Below are 11,851 nucleotides of genomic sequence, written 5' to 3'. Positions count from 1 at the left end.
TTGATGTCATTACAGTCCAAATAATTAGACGTAATTTACCGTTTAGTCCATGTATATTGACCTCATATTTATAGGAGTAGATATTATGTTAAAATGGGCCTTTTCACAGATTTTGACATGTTTTGAAGTAAGTCATTAAATGCTTTATATTGATAAATGTAAACATTGGATATTAAAAGCTCCAGTTAAAAATCTAGAATAAAATTCTTTAAAAAAAAGTAGTCCGCTCGAACCAGTGACCCCCTTAGCCCTGGAGTAAAAACGCATAAGCCTGCTCGACTATTCTGGCAAGTATAAATGGTTGACGTATTTTATACCTAGTATAAGCAATCTTCGTAGTTTCACACAATTAAACAACAACAACATAACTCTCCAAATTATTCAATCGTTTCGCGTTGCAACGCTTTTTTATTTTTAAATCGTTAAAAGATGCATATAATGGCTATATTAGACCATGGTAAATGTTCAGTAATACTCTTTCATAAAAATTACATAACTAAAATGAAATTTTGCAAATCCGATACAACTTTTTACAATTTTTGTCAATTCACCAAAACGTGAAAAGATCCCTTTAAAGTTAAATGAACCATATCCCAGTAAAAGAGACATTGAGGCGATTGTGGCCAGTTTAGATCCAGTTCAGCCTGCAGTTGCTTGAAAGCTGTTTGCTTAAGAGCGGTTTCTGACAATGACAAATAGTTTAATTGGATACATATTAGACTGCCCTTTTCCTGTGACCTGGCTAATTAAATTCAGAAGCCTGGTAACAGTTTAACGTTAATGTTACCAATGTGTCAGACCAGGGCCTGGATTTTGAAATCTAGGACATGCATGGTCAGAAGATGTCATTAAAGATTATACATTTTTTCAAACACATACAAATGCATACAAATATAAATAGTAAAATGCACCAAGTCAGAAGGCATTTGACTTCGGCTGGTGCCTTGGCACACCAGGTGTTTCGGTTGCAATAGTTTGATGGACTCACTACTTGGATGTGTAGTTACATTATTTACAGTATATCAAACAGTATTTAGCATGAACCAATGATTTTTTCAAACATAAATTATTGATGTAAAATGCTTGAAAGAATAATATTTAATGTGTAAGAAGGCATTTTCTTTTTGTTTTAAAGGATATCTTTGAAAATTATATTTTTCATGATTTTTTTTGGCAACAAGGGGTAATGCATTTTTAAAAAATGTGATTAATTTTCTGACAAAAAACTGGTACCATGAGTAACATGAAACAATTTTTTTTTAAACATTTGTAATTGATGAAAAATGATTGCAAAAATAATATCTAAGGTCATATAAAGCATTTTTATGCCCCCCTTCGAAGAAGAGGGTGTTTATTGCTTTGCACATGTCGGTCGGTCTGTTGGTCTGTCGCTCCACCAGGTGGTTTTCCGGATGATAACTCAAGATCGCTTGGGCCTAGGATCATGAAACTTCATAGGTACATTGATCATGACTCGCAGATGACCCCTATTGATTTTCAGGTCACTAGGTCAAAGGTCAAGGTCACATTGACAAAAAAACATATTCACACAATGGCTGTCACTACAACGGAGAGCCCATATGGGGGGCATGCATGTTTTACAAACAGCCCTTGTTTATTTTATTTTAATAGGTTACTCTGAAAATTCTATTTTTCATGATTTTTTTTTGCAACAAGGTGTTATGAAATTTAAAAAATGTTACGGGATTTTTAGACCAAAACTGTACTATGATAATACTATGATGCACTTCGCCAAAACATTTATAATTATTGGTTTATTCTTGAAAATGTATTTCCCCGATTCACTAAAAATAACACTTTTGATCAGAAAATTCATATATAATGATGTTTACTTTTATTTTCAAGAATCATAATGCCTCTTTTTAGTTGTATTTAGCCACAAGTTCTTGTCAGCCACTTAAGGGTTATATGTTGCCTTTCTTTTACTAAATGCAAACTAATTCTACACTTTGAGACATTCATAAAATATTGTATGTCTTTACAACACCGACAGGCTAATAAATTTATATATCAAGTACTTCCATACTAACAGGACCATTCTAGGCGGGCAACCTAGCCACCTTGATTTGTTCATATCTTCCTATCAATCTGTTATATGTGTTATGAGTCATTTGTTCGGAGAACATTTGTTATAACTTTTAAATAATTCAATGTTCAAAGTGATATTGTTATTGACCGATAAACTAACATACTGATTAAAAGGGAATGTTATATTAATTATTTGCAATCTATCTTACATAAGAAATATTTGCCTAAATGTTTTTCAAACTATAGAGAAATCTATAGACAATTAATAATTGACGATGTTTAACAAAAAAAAGAAATAGTAAAATGGTTTCCGGATGATAAGTCAAGCACGCTTATGCCTAGGATCATGAAACTTCATAGGTACATTGATCATGACTCGAAGATGACCCCCATTAATTTTCAGGTCACTAGGTCAAAGGACTAGGTCACAGTGACCCGAAATAGTAAAATGGTTTCCGGATGATAACCCAAGAACGCTTATGCCTAGGATCATGAAACTTGATAGGTAGATTGATCATGACTCGCAGTTGACCACTATTGATTTTCAGGTCACTATATCAAACGTCAAGGTCACGGTGACCTGAAATAGTAAAATGGTTTCCTGATAAAAACTCAAGAACACTTATGCCTAGGATCATGAAACTTCATGTGTACATTTGATCATGACTCGCAGATGACCACTATTGATTTTGAGGTCACTAGGTCAAGGTCACGGTGACCCGAAATAGTTAAATGGTTTCCGGATGATAACTCAAGAACGCTTATGCCTAGGATCATGAAACTTCATAGGTTCATTGATAATGACTGGCAGATGAAACCTATTGATTTTCAGGTCACTAGGTCAAAGGTCAAGTTCACGGTGACCCGAAATAGTAAAATGGTTTCCGGATGGTAACTCAGAACGCTTATGCCTAGGATCATGAAATTTCATAGATACATTGATCATGACTCGCATAAATTATGACCCCATTTGAGGTCACTAGGTCAAAAGTCAATGTCACGGTGACCCGAAATAGTTAAATGGTTTCCGGATGATAACTCAAGAAGTCTTATGCCTAGGATCATGAAACTTCATAAATACATTAATCATGACTCGCAGATGATCCCTATTTAATTTCAGGTCACTATGTCAAAGGTCAAGGTCACGGTGACCCGAAATAGTAAAACGGTTTCAGGATGATAACTCAAGAACGTTTATGCCTAGGATCATGAAACTATATAGGTACATTGATCATGACCCGCAGATGACCCCTAATGATTTTCAAGTCACTATGTCAAAGGTCAAGGTAACAGTGACTCAACTTTGAAAAATGGTTTCCAAATGATAAGTCAAGAATGCTTACGCCTATGATCATTAAAACTTCTTAGGTACATTGATCATGACTCGCAGATGACCCTTATTGAGTTATAGGTCACTAGGTCAAAGGTCAAGGTCACGGTGACTTGACTCAGTAAAATGGTTTCCGGATGAAAACACAAGAAAACTAACGCATAGGATCATGAAACTTCATAGGTACATTGATCATGACTCGCAGATGACCCCTATTGATGTTCAGGTCATTAGGTCAAAGGTCAAGGTCACAGTGAGTCAAAACAGTTTAATGATTTCCGGATGATAACTCAAGAATGCTTACGTTTAGGATCATAAAAATTCATAGGTACATTGATCATGACTTGCAGATTACCCCTATTGATGTTTAGGTCACTAGGTCAAAGGTCAAGGTCAAAGTGACTCAAAGCAGTAAAATAGTATCCAGATGATATCTCAAAAATGCTTACGCCTACGACCATTAAACTTTATAGGTACATTGATCATGACTGGTATATAACCCTTATTGATTTTCATATCACTTGGTCCAATGTCAAGGTCACAGTGACTCATAACAGTAAAAAGGTTTCTTGATAATAACTCAAGAAAAGCAAGGCCTAGGATCATGAAACTAGGTTACAACTTTGTCAAATCATACACAAGTTTTTGACACTATAGAAGGAGTTTTGGGTTAGCGATACAGGTCCATCTTGTTTTAGAACAGCCTGTAGAAAGAAAGGGAAGGTATTGTATTTGTTTCAAAAGTAACATTTTATTGTTATTGGAATTAACTGAGCAATTATATGATGTCATAGTTTTGGTTATTTTGCTCACTTGTTATGATGTGACAAGGTGAGCTTTTGTAATCACTCTTTGTTGTATTTTATCCAAAGTTTATTGTGAACACATAAGATCATTTGGGTGTCACCTCTTTGCCAGATTCTTATGAAACTTGTCACCTCTATGTCATTTTTGTTTTCATATTTAATCAAAAATTAGGGAACTAGGTCAAATATAAGAAAATGTCTGTTAATACTTTAGTGGTCACATTCTCTTTCTGATCCACTTGTAAATTGGTTAGAACATTATTTTAAATGATTTCAAAGTCAAGCATTAAAGTAGCATATTTAACATTTAGGTCACAAGGTCTAGTCTCAGTGATTAACAGGTCACGTTCCGAAGTGGGTCATGTGCTTCCAAGCAGTCGATCAATAACTAAAATCATTAAAATCCATGTTAAAACTTACATTTTTTACCTGATCTTCATGACAGTTGATCAGAATGTTCAAATAAATAAAAGTAGGATCTTGGTAACAATACTCAACTAGATCGGATAGACGCAAATAGTTTGTTCATACTCACAATGCCTTTTTTTCTAGGTCTTCATGAAAAATTAGTTAACACCACTAGGAAACAATCAGTTTCAGGTGAGCCACATTGTGCTGTTAAAGCTATCTATGTATAGTATAGATTGTTACAAAACCTTGTTTATCAATAAAAATAAATGAAAAAAATGGCTTTCTAAAACTTGTAGTCTTGGATGATATATTCATCAATTTTTAATCTACGACAATCTTTTGAGAAGAAAAAACAAAGTTTGATTATTATTATACCCCAACATACTGTGATTGGGGGCTAGCACAGGAATTCTCAATTATGTTCTTCGAAAAATAATGGGTTAGCATATTGTTGCTGTTTTATCCAGTTGTCTGGACCATTTCTCCCAAAAGCATTTTAAGTTCAAATATGAGATATTTAGGTAAATAAATTTCATTGAACTGATTGAAGGGATGCAGTGTCCAAGAACGAAAATGATTGCACCACAACCATTAACTATTGGCCTGCGGATAAATGACAAGCAATAAAAATTACACAATTGCGGTGATGTAGATTAACTTAAATGGATGCTTATTTATGTTATGCTTTCCGGTGATTTAAACAGAAATATCAGTGAAATAAACTGGTATTTCACTTTTTAAACAGTGAAAAATAACAGTGAAAATATCGATATTTTTCGCATTTTTTCTGGGAAAATCGATATGCCACCGAATCCATCAAATATCTTCTATATATCCATCCTCTTCAAAAGCATCGTCAAACCAGTACTTTCAGTACTTTGATTATACTAATGCTCCGAGCAAGTCCGAGCCTTGCGCGGTCCTAACATTGATCCGAGCAACAACTCAACCGCGCACCATCCGCGCATTTTCCGAGCGTAACCGATCACCTCAAAATAAACAGAGTTACCGCCTAAAGTTTAAACAATAAAAACTTTGTTAAAATGACTGGAAATGTTTCTTTAAGTATAATAATAAGGTTTAGAACATATAAATACACATGACTGTAATTATTTGATAAAAATCAAACCTCCGCATGATGGGGAAATGTACTGCGAAAATAAAAAGTTAAACCGTCTGCTGACAAGTTTGACAGAGGTCGTCAATGTACACTACCCATAATTCAACAAAATGTCAAAAGTCACATGCGAGTTGTGTATCGTGTTATTTCTTAAAAGTTGACCCAGCATTTGTAAAAATATTGCAAGACATATACATTTACAGAAAGAAAATTCATTTCTGCGTTGAATAAGACCGAGATCGTGAAAATCGCTGCACAATTGATGAAGATATGGCTGTTCAAAGCGATGCACCCTGTTTTGGGGTGATTTTGAGTTGCATACCTTGTTATATATATATATATTTGATAGTAAATTTTTGTTTTCATAAAAGTTAATTTTTCGTTATATTATGATTATTTATCATTCAAAATGATGTTTTCACTAATTAATATCATAGCGACACGCTAACCACCTGTGGATATGAACCGTACAAATGGTAAATTAAGCATAGTAGATATTGATAATAAGATGTTTAGTTTTGAATGCAATAAGAAATTACACTTGACATAGTGTTAAAATGTAAAACATGGTCATAAAAACAAACATGTACTCGTGACCTACTTAATTAAACTGTCAACATGGGGTCATGACAATATATATATATATATGTGTTCAATGCAGTTAAATGTGTATTCTTGGACATAACAACGAAAACCGCATTACAATCGGCAATATTTTGATAAACAGCCCGGCTATACTTAGCTCCCTGAAGTAATCTTAATAAAGTACAATTTTTCTCATAATATCGGCCTTTCTGGTTGGTTGCTAAGGTTTTTAACCTTGCGCATGTGCTTCTTCTATAAATATAAATAGTTCCTTGTGGAAAAAAAGCGAAACATGTGTTCACGTGGTTCTTAAAATAGTTTTACATTTCTCAAAAATAAGCGACTTAAAACACATTTTATAAACTTACTAATAAACCATAACACACAGAACAAGTATGTGTTATGTATTTTAAATAACTATATCATCAGCCTGTGGTAAACATGACCTACGTTTCAATGAAAACCGGAAAACATTTAAATGATCGCCGTAGTAGTCATTAATAAGCAGCAAATAAATAAAAACTTCTAAAAAATTTAAAACATTAAATGTCCCGCACTTATTAAGGGGCTTCGTTAAAATCGCGAGATAAGGCGCTATTAAGAGAGCATATTACACAAACAGGTTGAAAAATAATGTACACGTAACTAGAAAAATGGTTTTAGCCGATGTGCAGTGTGTGTCTTTGGTTGCATTTATTAGAATGAGACGTGCGAAATATAATGATTTCGAGGACCCAAATTACTTTTTAAAAGAAATGAAGGAGCTGATTCCATTTACAAAAGATCCAATAATAAGTAGCATGGTGTACCTAACAAGGCAAAGCATCCATTAAATTAATTTTATGTAATTAAACACACAAAATTGCGGTTTTTGCAATTATATTGACATTGTTCATTTATAAAGAAACTACAACATCCAAAGGTATTATACTTGTATATAACACTGCTTTTTTTATTTTAGTAGTTTCATCAAATCATCACACTGGGGTTATCCAGACGCAAGATTCAAAATTATTTTTAACTACTATACAGCAAAAGAGCATCAACATTATTTGCCTCTCAAACAAAAAGGTCCAAATATTGTTATGTCACATTGTATTGTGGTTTTCTACAAAATTTTGTTTGAAAATGTCCATCTGCTTAACCCTGACCGAGTCCAGGATCCAATTTGTATGTCCCCCACCACTATAGTGGGGGACATATTGTTTTCGCCATGTCTGTTGGTTTGTTGCTTTGTTTGCTCCAACTTTAACATTTTCCCATAATTGTTGCAATATTAAAGATAGCAACTTAAAATTTGGAATGCATGTGTATCTCATGGAGCTGTACATTTTGAGTGGTAAAAGGTCAAGGTCATCCTTAAAGGTCAAATGTCAAATATATGGGGACATAGTGTTTCACAAACACATCTTGTTTATTACTATAATTTGCATCATGTTAAAACATGCGGCGCCGTGGGTTATTTGTCAGTTATGTGATGCTTTCTAATTTTATCCTTAAAGTATTTTACAAGATCCATAACAAGCAACACTTTAGTGAAATGACGGGATTGATACCATTTTATTCAAAACTGAAAGGTTGCAAAGTTTATCAAGCATCGTAAAGTTTTGACTTTCTGTTAATATTTAACACAAGGAATATTCACGATCAAGTTAATAACGTACATATAAAAGAAGAAAACGAGAATGTTTATTTGTTGCATTATTAAACTAGACTAACAATAAATTAGAAACGTTTTAAATGTCTTAATTGCAAATTAAAGCTGCAGATATGCGGATCAATAAGAAAATATATTTGTGTTACGATATTGTCATACTATACTAATGCATAGTTTTACTATTAAACTCATTTAAAACACTTTTCGGACGGGGTTACGAACACTGTGTAGGTCTGTATATTTTGTCATTTTAACTGAGTCTTGTTAAAAACTTCGAGCCTTCTCATACATAGAACTCGTTAATATGTCAATAATAGGTGCAATTTCGTTGCATTTATTTACTTTCACATTTTCTTTAGATCCATATGTGTGTATGTTTGTCCTATTGCTTATGTTTTCGACGATCAGCTTTACATGCGCAAGGCTAGTATTCCATCTGTTCGTATCCGCATCCGCATATCCGCATCCGCAAAAATATAGAACAAGTTGAAATGCACTGCGCTTATTCCATTCATCCGCATCCGCATACCCGCACGCGCAATAGGCGTCCTCAAAAGAACGCTCGAGTGAGCATTCTAATGCGGATGCGGACAAGATACGGACGGTATTTAGCACGATGAGGGGAAAGCTCTCATCTAAAAAATCAACTGAAAAACTAATCGAATTCGTGAAAAATTACCCGGAATTATACAACCAACGCAGTTCTGCATATCGGTACTCTGATTTCACATGTAAAACGAGCGATTTTCCACAATTTTGTGAAAAATTAAAGTGACACATTTTACGTTTACACTTCTTCGCATGAACAACAGTAGCACCATTTAACAAAACATGGTAAAACTCTTCTTCTTTATACATGTTTTCAGTTCAGAAGTTATCCCAAAAAAGAAAGATACGTTCGATGTATGCGGATAAATGGAATATAGCGTCCGTATTATGATTTTGCGGATACGGATGCGGGTATGGATGCGGATACGGATGCGAATAGATGGAATACTAGCCTAAGTCTATAAATAAACGTTCTGACGATTAGAGCTGTACATGCGTCAATCTATAAATAAATTTTCGGTTTCTGTTGTCATGGAAAATAACAACCCGAGTTATCTTTCTTTTACAGGCTTGGTTCAGTTGTCGCCATGGACACCCAAAACGCCCATGCAGTTGCGATGATTTGGCGAAGCTGCAGTTTGCCAAGGAACACGCCGAGACCATCGCACCTGGTAAAGATACGGGCATGATGTGTTAGATAAATACAAGTCTACTTGTTGAGAAATACAAAAATCCTTCTTGAGACATGAAAAGCAAACTTTTGAATACAATTGAACATGCCATGAGTCAGTTTGCTGAGAAAAAAGAAGATGTAAAACGTTATTTTAAGAGACAGCTTATGATAAAAATGGCGTACTGCTACCTGGGATAAGGAATATTCTGAAACAGAATCGACAATGTTGCAGTAGAGGGCAGTGATATAATGAAAGCAAAAACTGTTACCGATTTTATTGAAACCTCGGAGATATGGGATGGAATAGAAAAACGGCGAAAATTATTGACAAATCGGTTATGTTGACCATTACCCATTTCCAAGAAAACTGAGCAAATGGAGGAAGACATTATTAATCAGTTGTTGAAAGAAGTTGTTTCAAATGAAACTTCAAAATAAATATTGAGGAAAACTAACACTGACAATCAGTAACTAGCGGTGTGATACTGTGTGCAATTGCATTTGGACTTTTATATTAACTGTGTAATGTAATAAACTACATCCGATTGTTACTTTACCCATGTTGATATGTAAGTTGAACTAGAAATTCGTTGGAGATTTTTGTTCAGGCATCCAATGCATTCAAGTTATGGTCAGCATCTATTTGTTTGTGTAGTTAAAGTACTGTCTACCCATGTACCGGTATTCATGATAACCGCCCTGGTTGTTTTCAAGAATAAACTTATGTTTCGTTTTACCTTTTACAGAACAGAGTAAAGAAAAGTTTTGAAAATATGCAGTTGTTAACATTTTAAATAGTAGTTTGGTTCCGTTGATATAAACCAGTGTACATTATATTTAAAAAAAAATCTTGATACAAACAAGCTTGAATTGTGAGATGATAGGGAGAAAAAAATAACGACATTAAAGTCAGTAAACTTAACAAAATGTTGTATAGTCCATATATATGAATACAGTGTTAGGTCAGTCATCTTACTGGCGTGTCGATGTTTAAAAATAAATTACGTCATTTGTCATGTGCGATGACTCTTTCAATCTTAAAAATATCCATATAACTGTGCGCGTATTTTGTTTTATTATTTAATATTTTTGAAAATCTTAACATAATACTCATGGGTTGACCTTTTTAATTTACCTTCAGAAAATAATTGTAAACATTCAAACCAAAAATGCGAAATAAGATCGTAGATACGTAGCATTTTTTTAATAATATTGGTAATTCGTAACGCCCGGGAATACAGCACTCGAAGGATTTCTTCATTCAAAGATATACATGTACATAGCTAGCGACTTTATTGTAAATTCGTTGCTGGTCATTAGCACCCAGCAAACATTTTAAATCGGTCCGATATCGGCCCGATATTTATTTCAATATCGGCCCGACATCGGTAATTACATCGGCCCGACAACGGGAGTGCAACACGGCGCAATGTTGGCCCGACATCGGTATGTATATCGGCCCGACATCGGTAATTACATCGGCCCGAGATCGGGAGTGCAACACGGCTCGATGTTGGCCCGACATTGGTATGTATATCGGCCCGAGATCGGGAGTGCAACACGGCTCGATGTTGGCCCGACATTGGTATGTATATCGGCGATACCTTCTTGAGCCAGCATGGTGCCGACATACTTTTAACCATTCCTCAGTCCCTGTCTAGCCTTAATTGTTTTTAATTGTTGTTGGTAGTGTTAAGGGCCTAAAACAGTTTCTTAAATAAATGAAAGAACATTTTCTTCAGACAACATTTTATTTTTACATTCTTTTCAACCAAACTGGAACACAGTATTTGCTAATTATACGACTGTCTTGAAACTGAAAATATTAAACTGATTTATTACTAATTCCAACATTTTTATTCTAATGGTGTAAAATTAATTAATATATACATTGACTAACAACAAATGTAAAAGAGATTATTTAAACAGACTCTATAATTCTACAGGTACAGAAACTGAAAAAGTAACACATTGAAACAAAATTTTAAATGACCAAATGACTTGAGTTTTGTATTTTGGTAATAGAATATTCGGCAAATGAAAATAAAATAGAGAATTATGAAAAAAACCAACGTATCCAACACGCATATTGTATACATGGAAAATTACCAAACATGCATGTATAAATGGTTCATATCATCCATATTATCAAAACTGGGCTATATACCCTGGCAATTAATAAAATAACCCTTTCTTTAAACTGGATAGCGTACGATACCCATAAAATAGTAACAATTCTGACTAGTTAGCAAAATACAACATAGTAGTCATACGATACACAAAAAATAGTAACAAGTAAGACTAGTCAGCAAAATACAACATAGTAGTCATAAGATACACACAAAATAGTAACAAATAAGACTAGTCAGCAAAATACAACAAAGTAGTCATACCATACACATAAAATAGTAACAAGTAAGACTAGTCAGCAAAGTACAACATAGTAGTCATACGATACACAAAACATAGTAACAAATAAGACTAGTCAGCAAAATACAACATAGTAGTCATACGATACACAATCAATAGTAACAAGTAAGACTAGTCAGCAAAATACAACAATGTAGTCATATGATACACAAAAAATAGTAACAAGACTAGTCAGCAAAATACAACATAGCAGTAATGCGATACACAAAAAATTGTAACAAGTAAATTCAGCAAATTGCTA

The sequence above is a fragment of the Dreissena polymorpha genome, chromosome 4 (genome assembly GCF_020536995.1).
Source record: "Dreissena polymorpha isolate Duluth1 chromosome 4, UMN_Dpol_1.0, whole genome shotgun sequence".
In the NCBI taxonomy this organism is placed as follows: Eukaryota; Metazoa; Mollusca; class Bivalvia; order Myida; family Dreissenidae; genus Dreissena; species Dreissena polymorpha.
The sequence above is the reverse complement of the archived record's forward strand: the minus strand, read 5'-3'. Positions refer to the sequence as shown.